This window comes from Lynx canadensis, chromosome A1 (assembly GCF_007474595.2).
Source record: "Lynx canadensis isolate LIC74 chromosome A1, mLynCan4.pri.v2, whole genome shotgun sequence".
In the NCBI taxonomy this organism is placed as follows: Eukaryota; Metazoa; Chordata; class Mammalia; order Carnivora; family Felidae; genus Lynx; species Lynx canadensis.
Genome location: NC_044303.2, coordinates 20,082,307 through 20,094,607, shown reverse-complemented (window position 1 = coordinate 20,094,607; position 12,301 = coordinate 20,082,307). Strand labels below are relative to the sequence as shown.

Sequence of the window (12,301 nt, the reverse complement as noted above, 5' to 3'; positions counted from 1 at the left end):
TGAGAAAAAAAAATTCACTTGACAAATATTTAAATTATAGATTATTGATCATTTAAAAGAAGAAAACTGCGTTCCTCTCCTGAGTAGTTCATTTTAAAACATAGAATTTTGTCCTTATCTCCTGAGTAGTTTGTTTTACAACATAGAGTTTGTCCTTATCAAGCAAGCTAGAGGTGTGTGTTTGGGGTTTTTTGGTTTGTTTTGTTTTTGTTTTGTTTTGTTTGTTCGTTTTTGAGAAGCAGGCGCCAGCCTTATCTGTAAGGTCACAGACTAGGGAATGAAGCCTGAGATGAACGAGGGTACTGGAGCTGAAAACCAGTGCACTTAGACGTTATTGGACAGTGTGGGTTCTGTACGGCCAAAGTCCTCTGCATGGGAATCCGGAAGGCTGGGAAACACTGGTATTTGGCAGTTGGTAAGAAAAAGGCGACAAGCAAAGGTACACGTTAGGAAATCGAGCGGCGAAGACCATCTACCACCTAAACAACTCCTTTGATGCTCTGTTACGCTGGCATCCGCTTCCCCCCAAATAGGGTGCCGTCCTATGGGTCCAAAGATAAGTTCTAATTGTGTGACTTCCGCTCCTAGAGGTGGTGTCAGTTTCTGTCCAGGATAGGAAGGAAAAATGGGGGCCGACTTCTCACAACCACGTTCTCCTTTAGAAGCTGAAGTAACCCTTCAGGGACAGCTGGTCTACCGGGGTCGTCCGGACTACCCACCCCAGGGAGGGAGGGAACACAGTCTGCAGTGAGTAGTTTCCATCCCACCTTCCTGACATGCTTGGCGCTTTTCTCAATTTTAAGTAATTATCATTACTCAAATAATACATAGTCATTGTAGACAATTCAGAAAATACATATTAGCAAAAAGAAGAGAACTCAGATTGCTACCATCTAGAAATAACCAACAGTCGTAATTTGCCTTTATAGATTTTTTTCTGAGCATCTATATTGCTAGAGTTATATGTTATTAGCAAAAATAGTATAGTTTTATAGTCTAACTTTCTCAATAAGTATATGTGAACTTCTTTGTTCTCAGTAAACTTCTACAATAGTTTGTGCAGTATTCCATTATATTTCTGTACATTCACCAGTGCCCAGTTGTTGGCACCATAGGTTATATTCACTTTTTTATTATTATAAACAGCATTGCCAGGAGTATTTTTATACTAAATCCTTGTGTGTATCCTTCATTATTTCCTTAGGATAAATTCCTACAAGTGAAATTGCTATAAACATGTAAAGCTTTTGATGCTTACTGTCAGCTCATTCTCCAGGGGTACCATTTCACTCGCCCCCCCACGGCATGGATGAGGGTGCCAGGGCCTCATAAAAACTGTGATTTTTGTGAATGAAAAACAATATTGACGGATACACACACAATAACAATGGTCAAAATGCTCTGAAGAGTCGGTGATAAATGGGGAGACTCTCGGGTTTTGGAGACCTGCAACCTGAAGTCTTTTCTGTGTTTCTCCTGAAAAGTGCAGTATTGATTACACTCCCACTGTGACATTAGCAGCAGGAACAGCCAGCAAATCCATCAGTACTCTGCACAGGCGTTATGACACGTTGGAAGTGTTTGGGGACTATTGTGCAAAAAGCCAGGTCGTACCCACTAAAGCTTACGATATTCAGAATTGATTAGGAAGGCAAAGAGGATCCTGCCCATCTTCCTTCGTTTCTTTGTAAACTTTCTCTCCTTCCTCCACATCGATCAAACGTCTATTTTGTACGACCCGCTGGTTACGGGAGGGAAGGAATATTCCATCTGCTCTCCCTCCCCCTTTTGTTTTTATCTCACCTGGCATCTCCTGCCACTATTGTTAGCACAGAAAGGCAGTGCAGCCTGTGACTGGAAGGCTTCTCTGTCCTTTGTAACAAGAGCAGTTGTGAGAAGTCCTTCATTTGTTGCAGAGAGAGCTGGGCTTCCTCTGTGATTCGTCTTTATTTCACAGCCTCAGGCTTGAGCACAGCGAGGCTAAAATGTGTGTAGGTCACGGATAACCTGGACTCAAGCTTGGACGTATCTTTCTATGAGATGGCATGCTTCAGGAGTCACATTCTAGCATTTTCTACTCTCTGTTGAGAACTCTATTTGAACCTCCTGTTATAGTGACTATGAATTTTTACAGTCACATGCTCAGGCATAAGACTAGAACCACTGCACTTACACTGAAGCTGAACTTCACTCTGAGCTGCCCTCACGCCTAGCAGCTGAAGGCACGGTGCTCTCTGCTGTGGGACCTCCACCCCTGTAGGCCTCGGCCCAGAAGTTTCGGTACGTGATCCTTTCTCGGAAACCCTCTGCCATCCAGACGTCGGTCAGGTCCCTTCCAGTCTTCTTCCTTCCACCGGAAGTCCAAACCTGACAATCTCTGAGCTGAAAAGGCCACTCTGGCAACATGGCACTGGTGATGCAGGGGGAAAACCCTCTCTGCTCTAGGTTTTTAGCTTTTCTTAGCTCAGAAAGCCTTTTCTGTCTCCAGAGCCCCAGCCCTTGCAATAGAGAGCCTTTGCCCTTCAAGACTGTTTTCTCTGCTGTGATCTGGAAACTATATATGAGTTCAGGAACTTGACTCATGGGCCTATCTGCCCCCACCCTCCTGGAAGCCATGAACAGCCCCGAATGTGCGGGTGGAGGGCCACAAGGCAAGAAGAAAATTGTGGTAAATGGGAACTTTGGTTATTCTCTCTCAAATTCATCTGCTGTGTCGTTTAGAACACATCTCCCACTTTGTTTTCCTTCTCTTTGTCATGTGTGAATACCTTGCTTCCTCAGTTAGGTTGTGAGCTCCAGAAGGGACATGTGTCCTCTTGCCGTCCAGTCGTTGGGGCTGTTTACAGGAGAGCTGAAGCAGAGCCCCGAACTGGGAGTCTGGGAGATGTCTGCTCCTTTCCAGACCTGCCATCAACTTGGGCAAGTAGCTGGACCTCATCTATGACACGAGGAGGCTAGACTAAATGCCTCCTCCATCTTTCATTTTCTAGTCATGTCCAGTAGGCTTGTTCTTCAGGGGGTTGGAAGGTACATATTTTCTAAGGAAATGGAAACAAGGACCAGGAACGTGTCAGTATCATGTTGAGATTGGTCAAGCAGTGGAACATTTGATCGAATTTTAAACCAGAAAAAAAAAAAAACAAAAAACCAAGTCTGCAGGCTCCCTTCTCTGCATTGCTAGTTTGATCATGAGCAAAGCCAGCACCAGATCTCATCACTGGTCTTCCTCTTGTGGCGGTCAGGATATATTTTATGAGCACCTACGTAGTGCTTTTTCCTAAAACGGTTGCAATAGCTAAACGTTTGATTTTTCAACATCCTGCCAGAATAAATCCCTTTGTAAAATAAGTCTTAATTACTGTAATTGTGAGGACTTCTCCCACCAGCTCCAGTTATTAGAGGTCTGGGGTTGGTTGATGAACAAATCATTGGGGTAGGTTTTGGTCACCGTCGTCCGCTTTTGTCTGTTCCGTTGTGATAGATGTATCTTACCTCTCAAAACACAATGAATATCCTAACCCCATTGTTTGCGAGCCCTGCTGCCTCATCTCCCAGTCTGTAGAATTTTCTTGAGGTCCTGGCTCTCAGGATGACTTTGCTACTGCTGAAAATGACAAGGTATATATGAAGCGGTTGAAAACGAGTGCACATTCCTGAGTAGAAGAAAGGATTCTGTGTAAAATACTAGCATCGCTTCTGTCATGTCGAGCCCTTTAACTTTTATACTCCGAGGGTCTTTGTCCAGTATTAAGCATCAGACTTCGGTGGGCAACAGACCTGTGTTACCTTCTCATAAACTTTCAAAATCACTACAGTCGTAAGGACTTAGATAACAACTCTGCCATCAAGAGATGGCCCTCATTCCTACCGCTTGTATACCTTTCACACTAATGACCTAGCAACCTCCTACTCCCCTTTCAGAATTTATGCCAGGCTGTGTTGGAATTTAAAGGGTCTTTGTCGTTGCTCTCTGGTGAGTGGCTGGCCTTTGCTTCCCCCTCTTCTTCCTATCTGGAGGTTTATTTCAGAACGAAACTTAGAAGTACGTACAAAATAAAATGCGTATTTCCTTTTCAAGGGGAAAAAATATGCAGGGTGTCTAAAGACCCTGTCTTACTTTCTCTATTATTTCGTCCTTAACAGTGTCCTTAATAGGGTCTCAATAGTGTAGCAGGACACTGGCATGCCAGTGCCACACTTCCAGATCCCTGACATCGTTCCTGCAGCAGATGGTGAGAATAGAGAAGGCAGGCAGCTATCGTTACGGCTGGAAAAGGCCTAAGGATCAGAAAGATTCCACATTGTTTTCCTCTGCCAAGTGAAAATATAGGTTTTGGCTTAACCACCTCAGCCTATATTCCATTTTTCAATTACCAGAAAGTACTGTGAACTCAGGCTGAGAGAGGAGAACTTTTTTTTTAATTTTTTTAATCTTTCTTTATTTTTGAGAGAGAGAGAGAGAGAGCACAAGCAGGGGAGGAACAGAGAGAAAGGGAGACCCAGAATCTGAAGCAGGCTCCAGGCTCTGAGCTGTCAGCACAGAGCCCCATGCGGGACTTGAACTCACGAACCATGATATCATGACCTGAGCCGAAGTCGGAGGCTCAACCGACTGAGCCATCCAGGTGCCCCGAGGAGAACTTTTTTTTTTTTAATGTTTGTTTATCTTTGAGCCAGCGAGCGAGAAAACGTGGGCAAGGGGCAGAGAGAGGGAGAGACAGAGGACCCCAAGTGGTTTCTGCGCTGACCACAGAAAGCTTGACGTGGGGTTTGAACTCATGAACCGTGGGATCATGACCTGAGCCAAAGTCGGACGCTCAACCGACCGAGCCACCCAGGTGCCCCGAGAGGAGCACAATTTTATCTGCATTATTCGGATCCCCAATGTTAAAAAACCTTGCGTGTCATGTTGTTGCCACCAGATTCTCGCTATTCCCACCCTGCCTCTAATTTTGGCTTCGGCTGGGGCTGGCACTGGGGTCAGCCTTGCCACTTTCACAGCCCAGCATTGGAGGTCAACCAAAAGCCTTGTCAAAATCCTAAAACTAAGGATTGAGAAAGCCTGAGATTTTATCTTAGCTATTGGCAGGGGCAAAGGGAATTGCTTCAGTTTGTTCATTAGTTCAGAGGTCTGAGGAACTAGCTTTAAAGGAAAACTGTTAAAAAAAGAAAAAAAAAACGATGAAGGCAGGTTATTCATTACATTCGGGATGAATAGACTCTCTGGAGAAGGAATTTGGAAGCCCCTTTCTGAGAGCCTTCACTTCAGGCAGGCGTTCCCCGGGAAGACCGGGCAGCTTAGTGGGGGGAGGCTGGCTCTTTTGTGGCACTTGACAATGGAGTCGGTTTTGTGTTCGTCACCCTGGAGCCTCTTTTCCTCCCGCTTCCTGACCTAATTTTTCTTCCCAGCGTCCGCCTGCGCCCGGCCTGCCTTTGTTGCACACCCGATCCGCCGTCTCACCTGGGTTTTCTGCCACTCAGTCATGAGGGTCTGGTTGACCAGACCAAGGATCCAAGTCCCTGACCGGCTCAGTGCCACAGAGAGGGGCTTTAGAAATGCAAATAAGGAGTTTATTCAGCCTCCTGCATATGCGGTTCGAGCTCCAGGGCCAAATTCCCTAAACCCGCAGCAGCTGGAGGTGCCCTTGGTCTGATTCTTTTAGCCTCTTGTGACACTAGAATGGCACGTGGCAGTTTATTCAGGTGATGCTAACTGGTTATGGCTGTTGCCTTGGAAACCTGTTAGGGTACCACATTCAGGATAGGTTGCTCAGTGAAGTGTCTGTCCCTTGCATGTAGCTGCCTGACTTCATCTTCTATATTTGCTTGCTCTGACTCCCCCACTAGATTATAAGTTCCAGGAAGGCAGAAAGTCTTTCGTTCCCCACTGTATCCTGCGGTGCCCAGCACAGAGTAGGTGTTCAATCAACATTGCCTGGTTCGGTAAATGATTTGTATTGTAAGTCGTCAGTGATAAATGGTGGATAAAATGACAGAGACGTCAGCCATCGTCCAAAACTTCTAGAAGGAGGCATCTGAACTTGTATCCTGAGAGTTGGCTGGGCCTCGCCTTTGAAATGAGAGATGCGGACTTTGAACTAGACATACCTGCTGCTGGGAAGGAAATACTTTGGGGACACACAGTAGTTTGCCAGTTCTGGGAGGAGGGCCAGCCCGGCAGGCCCCAGGCAGTGGGAGACAGCACAGGCAAGAATGGGGTGAAGCCCCCCGGGGGGGAAGGATGGCAGGAGTCCCGGTGCAGGCAGCACTGAGACAGCTGAGTGGGAGGCCCAGCATCAGGATGTCTGTCAACAGGCAGAAGGACCTCAGTCCCTGCCCAGACTTTACCAGACTCCAGCTTAACACGTCCATGCAGGCCCGGGATTGCCAGGAACTGCCCAGGCATAATGGTCCTCCTCCATTCACGGCAGAATCTCCTGCCGCATTGCCTGAAGGAGCTGAGCCACACTTTCAGGGCCCAGCCAAGCAAAGCAAGGACAGTGAGCTAGATAGAGAGCGAGAAAGCGCACAGGTGCAGAGCACGGAGACCCTGTTCTGGGTGGGCCCTTGTCAGATCCATGAATATTTCACCTGCGGCGTGGGGAGAATACACCTTTATCATGGTATTGTTTTAAATTAAGTGAGATAGTATATGTAAAGCTTTTAGGACAGTGCCTGGCAAATAAGAGCTTCATATATGGTTATTACTGTCTAAATTGTTATCTTTTGAACTTCAGAGACCCGGGGCACCTGGGCGGCTCAATCGGTTAAGCGTCTGACTCGATATCGGCTCAAGTCGTGATCTCACGGTTCATGAGTTAGAGCCTGGCATCAGGCTCTGTGCTGACAGCACGGAGCCTGCTCAGAATTCTCTCTCCCTGTCTCTGCCCCTACCCTAGTCATGCTTGCTTGCGCGCTCTCTCTCTCTCTCTAAGAGAAATTTCTATTTAAAAAAAAACATTTTTTCTTAATACCTAAATAAGAGACAAGGGATATACAAGAGAGGTGAAATATTGGGGGGAAATGTAACAAATACACAGATTCATAGTACGCCTTCTGCCTCATAGAAGGCCTGACTCTGACAGTGCTTTACTTAGAGCTGCTTTTTGTTTTACATTATCAAAAAAAAAAAAAAAAAATCTAACTGTGTATGATCACACGGGAAGGAATCTGACAGCTTTGGTAATACCTGTAAATTTGTGAACAGCTCCCATCCTCTAACCGGCCCTGGGGAAGTCTGTCTGTTGCCCAGTTCATGTCTGGTCTGTGTCTCACCCTAAGTGAACAGGTGCGGTCTGAGGCCCTCCGAGAAGACGTGTAATAGATACGATAAAGGCAGAGCATCTCCCACAGTCGCAACATCCCTGCTTCTCCAGGGAGGCAGAGAGGCTTTCCATGACAATTAATTATTCACATTTCCTCTCCTTCCCCTCAAATACTTGGTTTCCTATCCAGCTCCAGGAGGCACGTTTTCTTTGGGGTGTGGATAACCCTAGCACCCAGCACCCAGTGACGGTTTGGAGCTGCACACTGTGGCTCCTGGGGCCCATTTATTTTAGGGCCTCATGCAGTGGGCACGTGCTGGTGATGGCTGGAGCCTGTTAATGCCACCGCTCACTCTCATTCTTCTCAGGGTAGGATTTTATCGACTTACATCGCCCTGATGCACGCAGTGCAAAGGGAGCTCGGGGGTCGGGTCTTCATCTTCCTTCCCTGCTTGCTCTTGGCTGCATCCCAGGCTGCCCAGGCGAGCTGGTGCTCGGTCAGATGCCTCTCGCCATGCCCCCACCCTGCTCGAAGGCTGGGCATCTTGCCTTTCCGCAAAGCTGTCAACATGCACTCATCCGCGGGGGCTTCAGCATGGCCTTTGTTACTGCTCTCTCTGGGAAACCTTTGTGTGGCGGATGGAGGTGTCCTGACGCCAGGCGCCCTGACAACTCTGTCTCGGGGACTCAGAAGCCACCTTCCCCGTGACCTCTCCACACCCAGGCCTCACGCTCGCCTGCAAGCATGAGAGGGCAGCACTCAGATGTAAAGACCTGGGTGTGTGCCATCGGGGAGGTGGTTTCTGGATCCTTCTTCTTCACACACCCAGGGCCAGAAGAAAGAGATGTAAATGAGTGACCAGGACATGGAGCTGGTGGCCAGTGGCTGAGAAGCCAGCTGGCCAGAAGGAGGCAGGAAAGCAGTGGAGAGTGGTGACTAGTAGTGTGACCAGAAATGATGGGACGGGGCCGCTCTCCTCCTGCTATGAAATGAATACAGCGCTGGAGGGTAAGCACACTTCCCTGCAGAACCGTTGGTGACTGTGCAGACGCGCCTCGGATGCTGTGTGACCTTGGCAGATTACTTCGCCTCTCTGTGCCTCGATTTTGTGCTCTCTAAAATGGAGACAATGATAGTGCCCCCCCCCCCAGGGTTGTTTTAAGGATTAAATGAGTTTATATACGTAGAACACTGAGAAAGTGCCGGCCCACAGAGAACATCATATGTGTCTTAGCTAACGTCTCTCCACATACGTGGCTAGGCACACACCCTGAGAGTGGGCTCAGTATCTCAGCGGGACTGCCTCACTGTTCTGACAGCTCCTTTTCTCAAATATTTTTTCTACTCCATATGTCCTTTTCTCCTCTCGCAGAAATCATCTGTAGTTTTCTCAAGTACATTTCTTCATCCCCTAAATCTTTCCAAGCCTTTCTACCTCTTTCTGTTCATACTGAACATTCATAAATGTTCAGCAAAGTCGCGTGTCCCCACTGTTGGGAGATCAAGTGACCACGGAAAAGTGAAATACACCTTTTACTTGGCTGTGGTACCTTCTCCTACCTTTGCTGGAGTTGCTGACCAATGGGAAATTTCATTGGTTTGCCTTGTGCTGCACTTCTGCTGATAGTGGTTGTTCAGCGAAACAGAAAGTAGCCAGGTGAGCAGAAGAGCAAACAAAGAGAAAAACCACAAGAGCCCATGAATTCTGATTTGTTTCCTAAGCCACCATGATGATTTCCACTGATTCAGATCTATATGGGGGCACACATGTATCAGATAACTGCATGAAAGCAAGAATACAGTCGAAAGGTAACTTGATCCATCCTTCAGTTCAGCCCATGACCTCAACAGTGCATAGGTCCCATTGCTAACAGGACATCCCTCCTGACAGTCGTTCCGGCTGTCCGTCTCACCAACATGGCCAAAGTGGAACTCCTTATCTTTACCCACAAATCTGCCCTTCTTCCTCTATTTGGTGTGTCTTAGTTAAGCATCGATAACTGACCAGTTACTCAAGCCAGAAACATCATGGTACACTCCTCTCCTGCTCTCCCTGCCTCCCATCCCAGGCCTGTGGGCTCCAAAGCTAGTCCCCTGTGCCTCCTCAAGAGCCTGTGAATCTGTGCCTTTTCTGTATATCCACTGAACCTGGAAATATTGCTGTGTAACAACCACCCCCCCCCCCCGCAAACACTGGCTTGAAACAACAGTCAATTCTTATTTCTCACATGTCTTAGGTGCTCCAGACCAGGCCCAGCTAGGTGGCTCTTCCCATGTTTCTTCTGTGGGTGTATGAGATTGGCTGATACAGGTCGGACTCAGCTAGGGCGGCTGTGATCCATGTGTCTCCTATCCTGCTTTCTGACACTAATGTGCTAGCCTGAGCAATTCTTCTCAGGGAAATGTCAGAAGCACAAGAAGGCGGGCCCCAACACGCGTCACCATTGTGTCTTTCTGTTGAGCAGAGTTAGACATATGGTGGAACCCGAAGTCAAAGGGAAGGGAAAGCACTTCACCCATTAGTGGGAGGAACTATAAAGTCCCATGGCGGAGAGCAAGGATACAGGGCAGGAAAAGAACGAGGGCCAGTAACGCCATCTCCTCCAAGGCCAAGTCTTGTTATCTGTTGTCTAGGCTGTTTACTCATTTTATGACTTCTCACTTGGCTTCCCCCTGACTGGATTCCAGCATCCCTTTATTAAAACTTTCCACTGCCCCTTATCACTACCAAACTGAGCTGAAGCCCTGTACAACTTGGCTCCAGTCCATTTTTCCCCGCTGCGTCTGTTACCACGTTTCAGAATTACTCACCACCCCCTTCCAAATGTGCTTGTTTTTTTGCACCATTCTGTGCCTTCATAAACAGTCTTCCCTCTTCCCGCAGTGATCTCCCCCACATTGGAGGTTATTATGAGTGAGATGTTGTTTACCCTTCAAGGCCCAGTTCAGAAAACTCCAGAAAACCTTCCCAGAAGCAGTCTGGAAGAAAAGTTGCTCCGTCCTTTGTCACACAGTAGTAAATTGGAAGGACATCACGCTCATATTTAACTGGTACAAGTTCCAGAATACATGCTCAGCCATAAGGGGCTGGAGTTATATAATTTCACCCACCATTCTAGTCCATGATCATGGAAGTGCTGAGACTTGACTTTGCTGTTACCTTGGCCATCCTTATGTTCCAGAAGCCTCTCGGAGGGGGAAAGGCAGAGCCTGCTGAGTAGGGATCTGGTGCTTACTGATACAAGACTATTCTTTTATAACATAAACCATGCAGCAAGCCTGTCATTTCATCTGGGGTTCAGCCAGAGGAACATCTGTCTGACTATGCTGTCTTGTTACAAGCAGGACCTTCAGTGCCATATTGGAAATTTAAGGGACTTTTCAATAGTAATATTGTCTATGGGTAATTTTTAGCTCAGGGTAACCTTAGACTCTAACCCCTGCCTAAAATGCTACTCTGTTGTGTTTCCTATAGGCATATATCAGATTGAATTTTAATTTTTTATGACTGTATTTACGACGTTCTCATTTGTGACTTAATGGTTCTTTAGAGGGCTGCTGTTGTGGTTGTCTGGGTTATATCCTGCACAATTCTAGGGCAGCAGCAGTATTCACACCGGGGTCTATGTCGACAGACTCCCATAATACTCGATGACACCAGCTTCCTCGTCTCTCAAGGGTCTGCTACATACTGATCGCTCGACAACTGCGTAAATAAATGAGTAAATAAGAAAGGCCACAACAGACTGGATTAACTGTTCCCAAGTGAAATAATCTAACAGCCGGATTTGGGATGGAAATTCAGACAGGTTTTGATCCAACAGAGTTAAAACCATGTTATTACAGGTGAATATAATGAAATATACCTGCAAGCCCATTTGGCATGTCTTGCGAACCTAGAAAAAAAAAATTGACTTTTCATCCTGTGAATTGATCGAGGTTATTGTTCCTAAAAGCACATCACGCTTCTCAAACGTTATTGACTGCATGATTGACTTCAGTCTAATACCCTAGTGGACATTGTGAGGCATGTGTGTGATGACAGATCTACATTCTAGATGAATCTTGCCACTCCCCACCCCCCCCCCAAGTTGCAGTGGACTTAAAGATTTCTTGATTTCCCTTGGATGAGTCATAAAGCCTGTAAAAATGCAAATAGAGTTACCTTTTAAAAGAACAAGTCTCTTTTTTTAAATTTTTTTAATGTTTATTTATAAGAGAAAGAGATAGAGTGTGAGCAGGGAGGGGCAGAGAGAGAGAGGGCAACACAGAATCCGAAGCAGGCTCCAGGCTCTCAGCTGTCAGCACAGAGCCCAACACGGGGCTCACAAACCGTAAGATCACGACCTGAGCCAAAGTCAGACGCCCAACCAACCGAGCCACCCAGGCGCCCCAAGAACAAGTCTTATATCAGGCTGAGAAAATGTGCTCAGTATTTCCGAATTAGAAATACACCAGTGTGGCCAGCAAACTTTTCACCCTGTGGGGTAGCATTGCCAAGTTAAATGGCCAACCTCACACTTGAATTCAATGCTCTCAGATGTTCTTTCTGCCAGAGACACCGGGAAGGTACACAACCCGTTCAGGATGTGTGGGCCCCTGAGTGGACGTTGCCGAAGGAGAAGCCCGTAAGATAGCATTAAGCAGGCAGCAATGGCCCCATCATGCTCCCCCCCAATCCCTAACGACAGCCCCAGTAAGCAGCCTCAGCAAGAACACTGTGAGAACACTGTGCTCCCCGTGCACAGTCCCCTCCCCCACCCCCATGGTTGCTCCAGCAGCAAGGTGGTCAGGACCAGGCCACCCCACCTGATCAGCCTATTCAAAGGACACAGGGAGCCTCCCCTGCCAGGGCTTTATCTGTCAGAGTGAGTACCTGGCTCAGCACCTAGCAGGAAGTGTAAAGAAAGGATTCCATAAATGTTTGTTAAATGAGTGAACAACGTAAACCAGCAAAACAAGCCAATCAGAGGAGTGCAGTGTTACAGGGACCTTTCGTGGGGCGAGGCCCTGCAGCTCCTTCGGGAAATACTAA

At 47.2% G+C, this 12,301-nt stretch overlaps 1 protein-coding gene across 1 annotated transcript in view; it reads left to right on the top strand.

The window, feature by feature from the left end:
• FAM124A (family with sequence similarity 124 member A) overlaps nt 1-12,301 on the top strand; it is a 100,502-nt gene that overhangs the window by 15,610 nt on the left and 72,591 nt on the right. The gene's annotated exons all lie outside the window — the stretch shown is intronic.